The sequence below is a fragment of the Callithrix jacchus genome, chromosome 16, assembly GCF_049354715.1.
Source record: "Callithrix jacchus isolate 240 chromosome 16, calJac240_pri, whole genome shotgun sequence".
NCBI classification, from domain to species: Eukaryota; Metazoa; Chordata; class Mammalia; order Primates; family Cebidae; genus Callithrix; species Callithrix jacchus.
Genome location: NC_133517.1, coordinates 14,884,444 through 14,897,407, shown reverse-complemented (window position 1 = coordinate 14,897,407; position 12,964 = coordinate 14,884,444). Strand labels below are relative to the sequence as shown.

General features: G+C 39.3%; 1 protein-coding gene and 1 pseudogene across 2 annotated transcripts in view; one reads left to right on the top strand and one right to left on the bottom strand.

Annotated features, from left to right (window-relative positions):
* The window catches only part of NSMAF (neutral sphingomyelinase activation associated factor), an 82,019-nt gene that overhangs the window by 14,358 nt on the left and 54,697 nt on the right, over nt 1–12,964 (top strand). Inside the window, exon 2 of one of the 2 annotated variants that reach the window (XM_008982687.5) lies at nt 3,801–3,890. The gene's annotated coding sequence lies outside the window, so the exon portion shown is untranslated. Of the gene's footprint in view, nt 1–3,800; nt 3,891–12,964 lie in introns of those variants that run through there. The other variant, XM_078352505.1, reaches the window with a different exon arrangement.
* Nucleotides 1,933–2,813, bottom strand: LOC144579678 (large ribosomal subunit protein eL6 pseudogene; annotated as a pseudogene).

Here is a 12,964-nt window from a genome sequence, read left to right as displayed (position 1 = left end):
TGTTTCACCATGTTATCCAGGCTGGTCTCAAACTCCTGAGCTCAGGTGATCCTCCCGCCTTGGCCTCAGAAAGTGCTGGGATTATAGCCACTGCGACCGGCCGATTTTTAATTTTTTGAGTTACTTTCTTTTGGTTCAGATTATTATTATTTTTTTAATGAGCAACTCTTCTAGTGTCATGGATACAACTTCTTTGCAGGGACATTAATTATAGCCTTTTGACCTTTGTTTCTGTTCTCTGCATTGTGTTCAGTCCTTCACGTTACATTCTTCCCGCTTGCTTTGGCTTTGTTCTTTCATGCTGGAAACTGTGATCTTTGGCTGTTCATTCAGATTTAAATATGATGCATGTAATTCTGTGTCACTGGGAATGGGCCATTTGTGTTGAGTTTCACTGTGGGATAAGGTTGCAGAGACCCGGCTTTTTCTCTGGTGCTATTTAGTTTTTTCCAAAACTAATGTACCAGACTCCTGCCTAGAGTAATATGTGTTCTCCCACTAGTGTTCATCTATTTCGTGTTTTGCTTAGTCATCCTCTTTTCACACTACAATCCCACTCTCCACTGTGCCTGATACCTAGTGTGGAGCCTCTTGTTCCATTTTTTTTTTTTTTTTTTTAACAGAAAAACCACCTGTGGCCATGTACAGTGTCTCACACTTATAATCCCAGCACTTTGGGAGGTCGAGGTGGGCGGATCACGAGGTCAAGAGATTGAGACCAGCCTGGCCAACATGGTGAAACCCTGTCTCTACTAAATATATAAAAATTAGCTGGGCATGGTGGCATATGCCTATAGTCCCAGCTACTTGGGAGGCTGAGGCAGGAGAATAACTCAAATCTGGGAGGTGGAGGTTGCAGTGAGCCAAGATCATCCCACTGCACTCCAGCCTGGCAACAGAGAAAGACCCTATCTAAAAAAACAAAAAACACATGTCAGAGTGGAGTAGGGGTAACCCATCAGAAAAAGAACTGAGGACCGCTGCCTTCATTCCCTTTTAACCACCCCTCATGCTTTACAAACCCTGCCCTCTTGGTACCTGATACTGCAATTTCTGAACTTGTTGTAAGCCCAGTGACTTGAGCTGGTTTTCTCCTGAGTGGTGCCTTCTCTGGAAGGATCTGAAGTTCTGATTTCTGAGCACCACTTATTCCCCCCATATGCTTTCCATTTCTCACAGATTTCTTCATGTCTCTTCTCTGCTTTAATATTTCTCCAATTTGCTTTAGCCTGTGGGTTTTACCATTTAAAAATAGTTTTATTCACATTGTAGCAGTGTTTCAAGAGGAAGTAAAACAAACATATATGTGTAACCTGCCATGCTTAATGTAAGTTTCTTCCTCCAACACACTGGAACTTAAGGCCCATCTCAAGTCACACTTTTCATGAAAGCTTTTGCCTGTAACTCTGGATACCATTGATGTTTCCTGGTCCTTATCACAAAACACGAAACAAGCCTGTTTTCACTTCTTTGTCATGTGTTTGTTGCTGTAGCTATGATACAATGAACTTAATAATTTTTCTTAATGTCATCTCTTGTTTTTTTTTTTTTTGAGACGGAGTTTCACTCTTGTTGCCCAGGCTGGAGTGCAATGGCGCAATCTCGGCTCACTGCAACCTCCACCTCCTGGGTTCAAGCAATTCTCCTGCCTCAGCCTCCTGAGTAGCTGGGATTACAGGCACATGCCACCATGCCCAGCTGATTTTTGTATTCTTTTAGTAGAGATGGGGTTTCACCATGTTGACCAGGATGGTCTCGATCTCTTGACCTCGTGATCCACCCGCCTCAGCCTCCCAACATGCTAGGATTATAGGTGTGATCCACTGCACCTGGCCTGTCTCTGGTTTTTAAAAGTTTAAATCACTTACAACTTTATTATTTTTTCAGTTTTTTAAAAAGGTAATCAGTTATTTAATTAGATTATTAGGACATTTACAACACCAATTTGTGAGGATAAATTCCATTTGTTAGGGCAAACACAGATCGCAGGTAGCCCTGGAGCTGGAGAATAGCTTTGATTTTTGTTAAAATTTGTGAGTCCACAGCTTTCTGATCAATCTTGCGCTGCTCTGTTATCTCATTTCTCTTTTTCTGTGTCGAAGATCTCACCTTCCTGGTGTCTGGGCTTCCGCAGCTGCTTCTTCTTGAAGTAAGCATCAGTAAGATGTTTTGGGATTTTTACATTGCTGATATCAATTTTGGTTGAGGTGGCAATGACAGATTTCTGGTGTGTTCTTCACAGAGGAACTCGATTGAGGACCAGAGGTTTAGTCACAAGTAACAAGCCACTAGCCAGCTGCTTCAGGAAAACCACCCTCTTGCCCCTGTGGCGTCCAGTGAGGATGATCAGAATCGTCCCGGGGGTGATGCTGGCTCGGTTTTCTCACGTGCTGACTAAAGGGTTTTTGCCGTGGCTCAACAGCTTTCGAGGCACATCTTCAGTAGGATAATACCCAGGCATTTTGCAAAGTTTAAGCACCTGGGTACCGCCGTTTTTGTCACCACCAACTGGTTTTGTAACAGTTGCAATAACCTTCTCCTTCTTTTTCTTTTCAACCTTGGATTAGCCGTTGAGTACTTCTTCTTGTACACGGCCTTTCTGGAATACATGGCAGATCGGGAATGCCTGCCAATTCCTCTGACAAGAACAGGATTGCGGCTGCAATGGAGCTTCCCCTTCTTGGGCTTTTTAGCCTTGAGGTTACCCTTTTTCACTTTGCTATCAGCATCAGCCTTCTTGGCTTCAGGTTTCTTCTCTTTAGTATCCGGCTTCTCAGCTTTTTCACCTGCCATCTTGCAAGATGGGAAAGAGCTTTTTTTTTTTTTTTTTTAAGACAGGGTTTCGCCATGTTGGCCAGGCTAGTCTTGAACTCCTGACCTCAGGTGATCCTCCTGCCTCGGCTTCCCAAAGTGCTGCGATTACAGGCGTGAGCCACCACACCCAGCCACTTACAACTTTAAAAAGAACTGTATTTCAATCCCATTCAGTTTGGTTTACTCATTTTACTTATTGAACACCCATTGTGTAGGCAGCATTGGCTGGTTGTCGCAGGGAGATATCTAAAGATCTGTCTCCTAGAGGCATGTGGTCTTCTGGGAGTAACTCTGATAACCCCATGAGAGGGATGTTGGAGGGGGTGTGGCACGGAAGAGGTAGGGAAGCCTAACATTGTTTAGTCAGGGGAAACAAGTGACGAAAATTCCGTAAGTGGGATAGCTCTGAGCTTCTTCAGGTGAGGATAAGTTTAACTTCGCGAAATTCGGCGTTTTTGTAAAAGAGTAGTATATCCACCTGGTGAGTAATTTTATTTTTGACATAGTAGTTATTTGGACACGAGGCAGGCCCATAAAGAACTGCCTGGAATGGTATACATGCTTCCTAAGTGTTTGTTAAATTCACGAATGGAAAAGCTTTTTGGGATCAGACTTTTTTTTTTTTTTTTTGAGACAGAGTTTTGCTCTCGTTACCCAGGCTGGGGTACAATGGCACGGTCTCGCTCACTGCAACCTCCAACTCCTGGGTTCAAGCAATTAGTCTGCCTCAGCCTACCAAGTAGCTGGGACTACAGGTATGCACCACCATGCCCGGCTAATTTTTTTGTATTTTCAGTAGAGACCAGGTTTCACCATGTTGACCAGCATGGTCTCGATCTCTTGACTTCGTAATCCACCCGCCTCGGCCTCCCAAAGTGCTGGGATTACAGGAGTGAGCCACCGGGCCCAGCTAGACATTTTAAATATATTGCTTTCTTATATTTACTGAAAAATAAACTGAAAGTTGTTTTTTCCCCCGAATCTAGATTTTCCTTGCTGCTGCTTAACTTGGAGGAGTACTACTTTGAACAACATAGAGCCAATCACATTTGGCACAAAGACAGCCACCATGAAAGGTAAGGAAGCTTTGCGATCTCCATGGACAAACAAACCTTTCTGATACATGATATTTTTAAAGTTAACTGTGTGGTCATATAGGTGTTAACTAAAGAAAATATTAAATATTAGACTTTGAAACAATTAGAGCAAATTTTATTTAGACTTTCACTGAGGATTATAACCCAGGAGAGTCTTTTAGAGAGTTTTTGCTGTTTATTATTTTATCTTCCATGAAGTTTTTTTTATCTTTTTTCTTATTAGGGAAGTAATGAGAGAGTGTATTTAGCACTTGAAACGTTTTTCAAAGCTAAAAAGCATTTGTTCTAATTCTTCTAAGGTTGTGGATGTCTTAAGCTTGATAGGACTGCAATCCATCCCACCATTTTTTTTTGCATCCCTCTTGTAGTTATACAGTATCCTCTGCTCTCAATTATTCAGATGACAGTGTTATAAAGTAATGATTATAAACCACAAGAGTGGTATAAAATCAGCACTTTCAAAACAAAAATGCTATTTGAACTAGAAGCAATATCTGATTTCTCAATATGTTAATAACTATTACTCACTACTATAAAAACAGATTGTTTCTTTGACTTAACCTTTTGAACACTATGTACAAAAGTATGTAATGAAGTTTTTTGTTTGCTTAAAATGGCAACTTAGAATGAACTAAGATGAAAATTATTCCAGCAAAAATGTATCTGCTAATGATTTCCTTTTGGGAGGTTACTTAACAACTATAAGCCATAACTTAGAAAATTCTTTGACATTAGATAAATACATTTATTTTTTATTATTCTTCAGGTTTTATCTTTAAAGGATCAAAAACATGTGATATTTGTTTAAATACAAGCTAAGGTAAAAATTGCTTGGTTTTGGCTGGGCATGGTGGCTCACGCCTATAATGCTAGCACTTAGGGAGGCGAGGCAGGTGGATCACCTGAGGTCAGGAGTTCAAGGCCAGCCTGACCAATATGGAAAAACCCCATCTCTACTACTAAAAATATAAAATTAGCCGGGCATGGTGGCACATGCCTGTAATCCCAGCTACTCAGGAGGCTGAGGCAGGAGAATCGCTTGAATCTGGGAGACGGAGGATACAGTGAGCAGAGATTGCTCCATTGCACTTCGGCCTGGGCAACAAGAGCAAAACTCTGTCTCAAAAAAAAAAAATCACTTGTTTTTTTGTTTAGTAGCTTATGACTTATCTATTTCCTTGGCATTCAATCAAATTAGACAATTATTAATCCTTGAACACAGCACCTTGCTTTCTTATCTATGGAAGTTTGCTTATATTCTTTTCCCTAATTCTGTATCTTTTCTCCAAACATTCTTCTATCCTGTATCATAATAATGCCTTGCTTAAAATTAAATGTACTTGTTTATTACTAATACAAATACAGGGTAGCAAACTGAAACCTGTTTTTATAATTTTAAAGTAACAATTAGGGTAAAAGGATACAGCAGCCCATGTAGGTATATTTGGTAATATCTGGTAAGATTATCTATTGATCTAGCAATGTTACTTCTAGGATACTATTTCAAAGAGACACTGGCAAATACATAAATGGACATATGCACAAGGTTATTTGTCATAGCACACACCGGGAGCAGTCCTACGGGAGACTGCCTGAACTGAAAAGGAATGGCTACATGACAAAGTACTGTGCAGCTGCAGCAAGGAACGCGGTTTTTCGTAATGCTGTGAAGTGATCTCTACATGTGTTAAGTGTAAAAAGCAGGGGGAAGAATACTGTGTGTCATCAGCTACTTTTATAAGAAGGGGGCAAATTTATCATTATGTTTTTACAAATTGGAGGCATAAACTAAAAGCTAGTGGAGATGGTTATCTACACAAAAGAGGGAGGGATCAAGAGAAGAATATAGAGATGGAATACAGACTTCTCCAAATGTACCTTATTTTATAACTTTCCTTTTGGAACAATATAAATATTTTATGGATTTTTACTACACTTTATCTTAGACAAAAGGCTGAGATGCGATCTTTTGTAGATTTTTAATATAGAATTAAATTTAAAAAGAAACACTAAGGCCGGGTGTGGTGGCTCATTCCTGTAATCCCAGCACTTTGGGAGGCCAAGGCTGGTGGATCACTTGAGGCCAGGAGTTTGATATCAGTCTGGCCAAAATGGTGCCTCGTCTCTACCAAAAATACAAGAATCAGCCAGGCATGGTGTCACACACTTATAATCCCAGCTACTTGGGAGACTGCAGGAGAATTGCTTGAATTTGGGAGGCGGAAGTTGCAGTGAGCCAAGATCGCACCACTGCACTCCAGCCTGGGTGATAGGGCAAGACTCTGTCTCAAAAATAAAAATAAAAAAGATGTAATCCCAGCACTTTGGGAGGCTGAGGCGGGTGGGTCACGAGGTCAAGAGATTGAGACCATCTCCTGGTCAACGTGGTGAAACCCCGTCTCTACTAAAAATACAAAAAATTAGCTGGGTGGCGCGTGCCTGTAATCCCAGCTACTCAGAAGGCTGAGGCAGGAGAATTGTCTGAACCCAGGAGGCGGAGGTTGCGGTGAGCCGAGATTGCGCCATTGCACTCCAGCCTGGGTAACAAGAGCGAAACTCCGTCTCAAAAAATAAATAAATAAATAAATAATAAAAAAGAAACAGTAAACCCTAAAAATCAAAGTGAAACAGTCCAGGTGAGGTGGTTCACATTTGTAATCCCAGCACTTTGTTAAGCCAAGGCAGTATGAACTCTTGAGGCCAGACTTTGAGACCAGCCTGGTCAACATAGCGAACCTCTTTTTCTATTTATTACAATTAATGTTAAAAAAAGAAAAGATAAGAAACGGATGAATTTAATTATAAAGTTGGAAAATTAGCCACAGAAAATTATTTTAGTCAACTTTACAATATAATAATTTGACTGTGTATCTCTAGTAAGATGAAAAAGAATTGCAAAGAAGTTGAAATAGAATGCAAAGTAATTGTAAACTTTCCAGTAGCAATATATATTTTTTTTTTTAAAAGATGGGGTTTCACCATGATGGCCAGACTGGTCTTGAACTCCTGACCTCAGGTGATCCACCCACCGCAGCCTCCCAAAGTGCTAGGATTACAGGCGTGAGTCACTGCACTCGGCCAGCAATATTGTCATTAATAGTATAATATTAGTATTATTATTTTGATACTATTTTATACACATATTTACAAATATTTATTTAATTGGATAAAACAATTGAATAAATATGGCCAAGACTCAGATTTTCCAGTGTAAAAGAAAAGAGATATACATATAATATTAAAGAAATAAAGCCTTTTTCATGCACTTTCCTCCTTTTTTCTGCTTTATTGAGATAGATTTGACAAATAAAAGTCGTATATATTTGGGGTATACAATGTGATGTTTTGATACACATACACATTGTGAAGTGATGACAGTCAAGCTAATTATCATATCCATCACCTCACAGTTACTTCCTTTTGTGTGCGTGGGAGTAAGAACACATAAGTTCTATTCTCTGAGCCACTTTCAAGTGTACAGTACGGTGTGGACTGTGGTCAGTAGCTCTACATTAAATTTGCAGAACGTATCCTGGATAATGGACAGTTTGTGCACTTTGCCCAGCATCTCCCTATTCCTTCCACCCCCACCCCCTTTAAGTTTGTGAAGTTAAACTTATTCTTGCCTGCACAAAGCTCAGAGCTTTCCCACTTAAGGAATTTTCTTAAGTTCCATTCTACTCTCTTCTTTGAATTCAACTGTTTTAGATTCTACATGAAATCATGTAGGATTTGTCCTTCGTGCCTGGCTTATTTTACTTAGCATAATGTCCCCCAAGTCCATCCACATGGTCACAAGTAACAGGACTTCCTTCTTTTCTGAGACTGAATAATACTACATTGTGTGTATGCATGTAAATTTGTATATCTTATATATTCATATATATCATTTTTTAAATTATTTCAAGTATCAATGGACACTTAGATTGATCCCAAATCTTGGCTGTAATGAACATGGGAGTCCAGATACATCTTCAACATACTGGTTCCATTTGCTTTTAATGTATACCCAGAAGTGGCATTGCTGGATTGTATGGTAGTTCCATTTTCAGTTTTTTGAGGAACTTCTATACTGTTTTCTTTAATGGCTAAACCAATTCACATTCCCACCAGCATTGTATAAGGGTTCTTTTTTCTCCATCCTCTCGCCAACAACTCTTGTCTTTTGTGTTTTGGCAATAGCCATCCTAACAGGTCTGAGGCAATAGCTGAATGTGGTTTTGAGTTGGTTTTCTCTGATGAGTAAGGCTGCCGAAGGATCTTTTCATCTGCTTATTGGCCATTTGTATGTCTTCTTTTGAGAATGTCTATTCAGGTCCTTTGCCTGTCTTTTAATAGGTCATTTGTTTTCTTATTATACTATCAAGTTGTTTGAGTTTCTTATATATTTCGGATATTATTCTTATATATTATATATATTATCCCCTTATCAGAGGTATGATTTTCAAATATTTTCTCCCAGATTATCTTTTGACCTTGTTAATTATTTTCTTTGCTGTACAGAAGCTTTTTTTGTTTTATGTAAGCCCATTTGTCTATTTTTGTTTATATTGACTGTGCTTTTGGGGTCGTATCCAAAATGTCATTGCCCAGACCAATGTGGAGATGCTTTTCCCTATTTTTTCTTTTCGCAGTTTTACAATTTCAGGGCTTAACATTTAAGTCTTCAATTCATTTCAAGTAGATTTTTATGTATGGGATGAGGTAAGGGTTCACTTTTATTTTTTTCCATGGGGATGCTAGTTTTCTCAACAACATTTATTAAAGAAACTATCCTTTCTTCATTTGTGTGTTTTTGGCATCTTTGTGGATGATTAGTTGACTGCAAATATGTGGATTTATTTCTGGGTTCTCTATTGTGTTCCATTGATCTATATGCAGTATCATGCTGTTTTGATTAATGTAGCTTTTTAATATATTTTGAAACCAAGTAGTGTCATGCCACCAGTTTTGTTCTTCTTGTTCGGGAATACTTTGGACCGAGCATGGTGGCTCACACCTATAATCCTAGCTACTCGGGAGGCTGAGGAGAAGGGTCACTTGAGGCCAGGAGTTGGAGACAGGCCTGAGCAACTTAGCAAACCCCATCTCTAAAAAAACTAACAATTAGCTGCGGATGGTGGTGCATACCTGGAGTCACAACTGCTTGGAAAGCTGAAGGAGGAGGATTAATTGAGCCCAGTTTGAGGCTGCAGTGAACTGTAATCCTGCTACTGCACTCTAGCCTGTGGGGTACAGTGAGATCCCATTTCTTAAAATGAAACAAAATAGATTGCTTTGGGTATTTTATTTTGTAGTTTCATATCAATGTTAAGATTATTTTCTGTTTCTGTTAAAAATGCCACTGGGGTTTTGATAAGGTTTGCTTTTAATTTGTAGATCATGTTGCGAAATTTGGACATTTTAACAGTATTAATTCTTCCAGTCTGTGAGAACCGGATATCTTTCTATTTATTTGTGTCTACTTCAGTTTCATTCATCAGTGTTTTGTAGTTTTCCACGTACAGATATTTCACCTGCTTGGTTAAATTTATTCCTAAGTGTTTATTTTTCTTTTGATGAGTTTGTAATTGAATTGTTTCTGTAATTTCTTTTTTGGGTAGATCATTGTTAGCATATAGAAATGAGATGCTGGATTTTATATATTGATTTTGTATTCTTCTGTTTTACTGAATTTGTTTATTGGTTTGAATATTTTTTTGGCAGAATCCTTAGGGGTTTTTTCTATATACATAAAATCATGTTATTTGTAAACAGAGACCGTTTAACTTTTTCTTTTTTTTTTTTAATTTTTTGTTGGATTTTAGGTTTTGGGGTACATGAGCAGAGCATGCAAGACAGTTGCGTAGGAACACACATGGCAGTGTGCTTTTCTTTCCTTCTCCCCTTCACCCACATTTGGCATTTCTCCCCAGGCTATCCCTCCCCACCTCCCCCTCCCACTGGCCCTCCCGTTTTCCCCCCAATAGACCCCAGTGTTTAGTACTCCCTTCCCTGTGTCCATGTGTTTGCATTTTTCATCACCCGCCTATGAGTGAGAATATGCGGTGTTTCATTTTCTGTTCCTGTGTCAGTTTGCTGAGGATGATGTTCTCCAGATTCATCCATGACCCTACAAACGACACAAACTCATCATTTCTGATTGCTGCATAATATTCCATGGTGTATATGTGCCACATTTTTCCAATCCAGTCTGTTATCAATGGGCATTGGGGTTGATTCCAGGTCTTTGCTATTGTAAACAGTGCTGCAATGAACATTCGTGTACATGTGTCCTTATAGTAGAACAATTTATAGTCTTTTGGATATATACCCAGTAATGGGATTGCTGGGTCAAATGGAATTTCTATTTCTAAGGCCTTGAGGAATCGCCACACTGTCTTCCACAATGGTGGAACTAATTACACTCCCACCAACAGTGTAGAAGTGTTCCTTTTTCTCCACATCCTCTCCAGCATCTGTTGTCTCCAGATTTTTTAATGATCGCCATTCTAACTGGCGTGAGATGGTATCTCAATGTGGTTTTGATTTGCATCTCTCTGATGACCAGTGACGATGAGCATTTTTTCATATGATTGTTGGCCTCATATATGTCTTCTTTCATAAAGTGTCTGTTCATATCCTTTGCCCACTTTTGAATGGGCTTGTTTGTTTTTTTCCTGTAAATCCGTTTGAGTTCTTTGTAAATTCTGGATATCAGCCCTTTGTCAGATGGGTAAACTGCAAAAATTTTTTCCCATTCTGTTGGTTGCCGATCCACTCTAGTGACTGTTTCTTCTGCCGTGCAGAAGCTGTGGAGTTTCATTAGGTCCCATTTGTCTACTTTGGCTTTTGTTGCCAATGCTTTTGGTGTTTTGTTCATGAAGTCCTTGCCTACTCCTATGTCCTGGATAGTTTTGCCTAGATTTCCTTCTAGGGTTTTTATGGTGCCAGGTCTTATGTTTAAGTCTTTAATCCATCTGGAGTTAATTTTAGTGTAAGGTGTCAGGAAGGGGTCCAGTTTCTGCTTTCTGCACATGGCTAGCCAGTTTTCCCAACACCATTTGTTAAATAGGGAATCCTTTCCCCATTGCTTGTTTTTGTCAGGTTTATTAAAGATTGTATAGTTGTAGATACGTTGTGTTGCCTCCGGTGCCTCTGTTTTGTTCCATTGGTCTATATCTCTGTTTTGGTACCAGTACCATGCTGTTTTGATTACTGTAGCCTTGTAGTATAGTTTGAAATCCGGTAGTGTGATGCCCCCCGCTGTGTTCTTTTTGCTTAGAATTGACTTGGCTATGCGGGCTCTCTTTTGGTTCCATATGAAGTTCATGGTGGTTTTTTCCCGTTCTGTGAAGAAAGTCAATGGTAGCTTGATGGGGATAGCATTGATTCTGTAAATTACTTTGGGCAGTATAGCCATTTTCACGATGTTAATTCTTCCTAACCATGAACATGGAATGTTTCTCCATCTGTTTGTGTCCTCTCTGATTTCGTTGAGCAGTGGTTTGTAGTTCTCCTTGAAGAGGTCCCTTACATTCCTTGTGAGTTGTATTCCAAGGTATTTTATTCTTTTTGTAGCAATTGTGAATGGCAGTTCGTTCTTGATTTGGCTTTCTTTAAGTCTGTTATTGGTGTAGACGAATGCTTGTGGGTTTTGCACATTGATTTTATATCCTGAGACTTTGCTGAAGTTGCTTATCAGTTTCAGGATTTTTTGGGCTGAGGTGATGGGGTCTTCTAGGTATACTATCATGTCGTCTGCAAATAGAGACAATTTGGCTTCCTCCTTTCCTATTTGAATACCCTTTATTTCTTTTTCTTGCCTGATTGCTCTGGCTAGAACTTCCAGTACTATATTGAATAGGAGTGGTGAAAGAGGGCATCCTTGTCTAGTGCCAGATTTCAAAGGGAATGCTTCCAGTTTTTGCCCATTCAGTATGATATTGGCTGTTGGTTTGTCATAAGTAGTTTTTATTTTTTGAGATACGTTCCATCAATACAGAGTTTATTGAGGGTTTTTAGCATAAAGGGCTGTTGAATTTTGTCAAATGCCTTCTCTGCGTCAATTGAGATAATCATGTGGTTTTTGTTTTTGGTTGTGTTTATGTGGTGAATTACGTTTATAGACTTGCGTATGTTGAACCAGCCTTGCATCCCCGGGATGAATCCTACTTGATCATGGTGAATAAGTTTTTTGATTTGCTGTTGCATTCGGCTTGCCAATATTTTATTGAAGGTTTTTGCATCTATGTTCATTATGGATATTGGCCTGAAGTTTTCTTTTCTTGTTGGGTCTCTGCCGGGTTTTGGTATCAGAATGATGTTGGTCTCGTAAAATGATTTGGGATGTATTCCCTCTTTTTGGATTGTTTGAAATAGTTTTAGAAGGAATGGTACCAGCTCCTCTTTGTGTGTCTGGTAGAATTCGGCTGTGAACCCGTCTGGACCTGGGCTTTTTTTGTGTGGTAGGCTCTTAATTGCTGCCTCGACTTCTGACCTTGTTATTGGTCTATTCATAGTTTCAGCTTCCTCCTGGTTTAGGCTTGGGAGGATGCAGGAGTCCAGGAATTTATCCATTTCTTCCATGTTTACTAGTTTATGTGCATAGAGTTGTTTGTAATATTCTCTGATGATGGTTTGAATTTCTGTGGAATCTGTGGTGATTTCCCCTTTATCATTTTTTATTGCATCTATTTGGTTGTGCTCTCTTTTCTTTTTAATCAATCTGGCTAGTGGTCTATTTTGTTGATCTTTTCAAAAAACCAGCTCTTGGATTTATTGATTTTTTGAAGGGTTTTTCGTGTCTCAATCTCCTTCAGTTCAGCTCTGATCTTAGTTATTTCTTGTCTTCTGCTGGGTTTTGAGTTTTTTTGATCTTGCTCCTCTAGCTCTTTCAATTTTGACGATAGGGTGTCAATTTTGGATCTCTCCATTCTCCTCATATGGGCACTTATTGCTATATACTTTCCTCTAGAGACTGCTTTAAATGTGTCCCAGAGGTTCTGGCACGTTGTGTCTTTGTTCTCATTGGTTTCGAAGAACTTCTTTATTTCTGACTTCATTTCATTGTT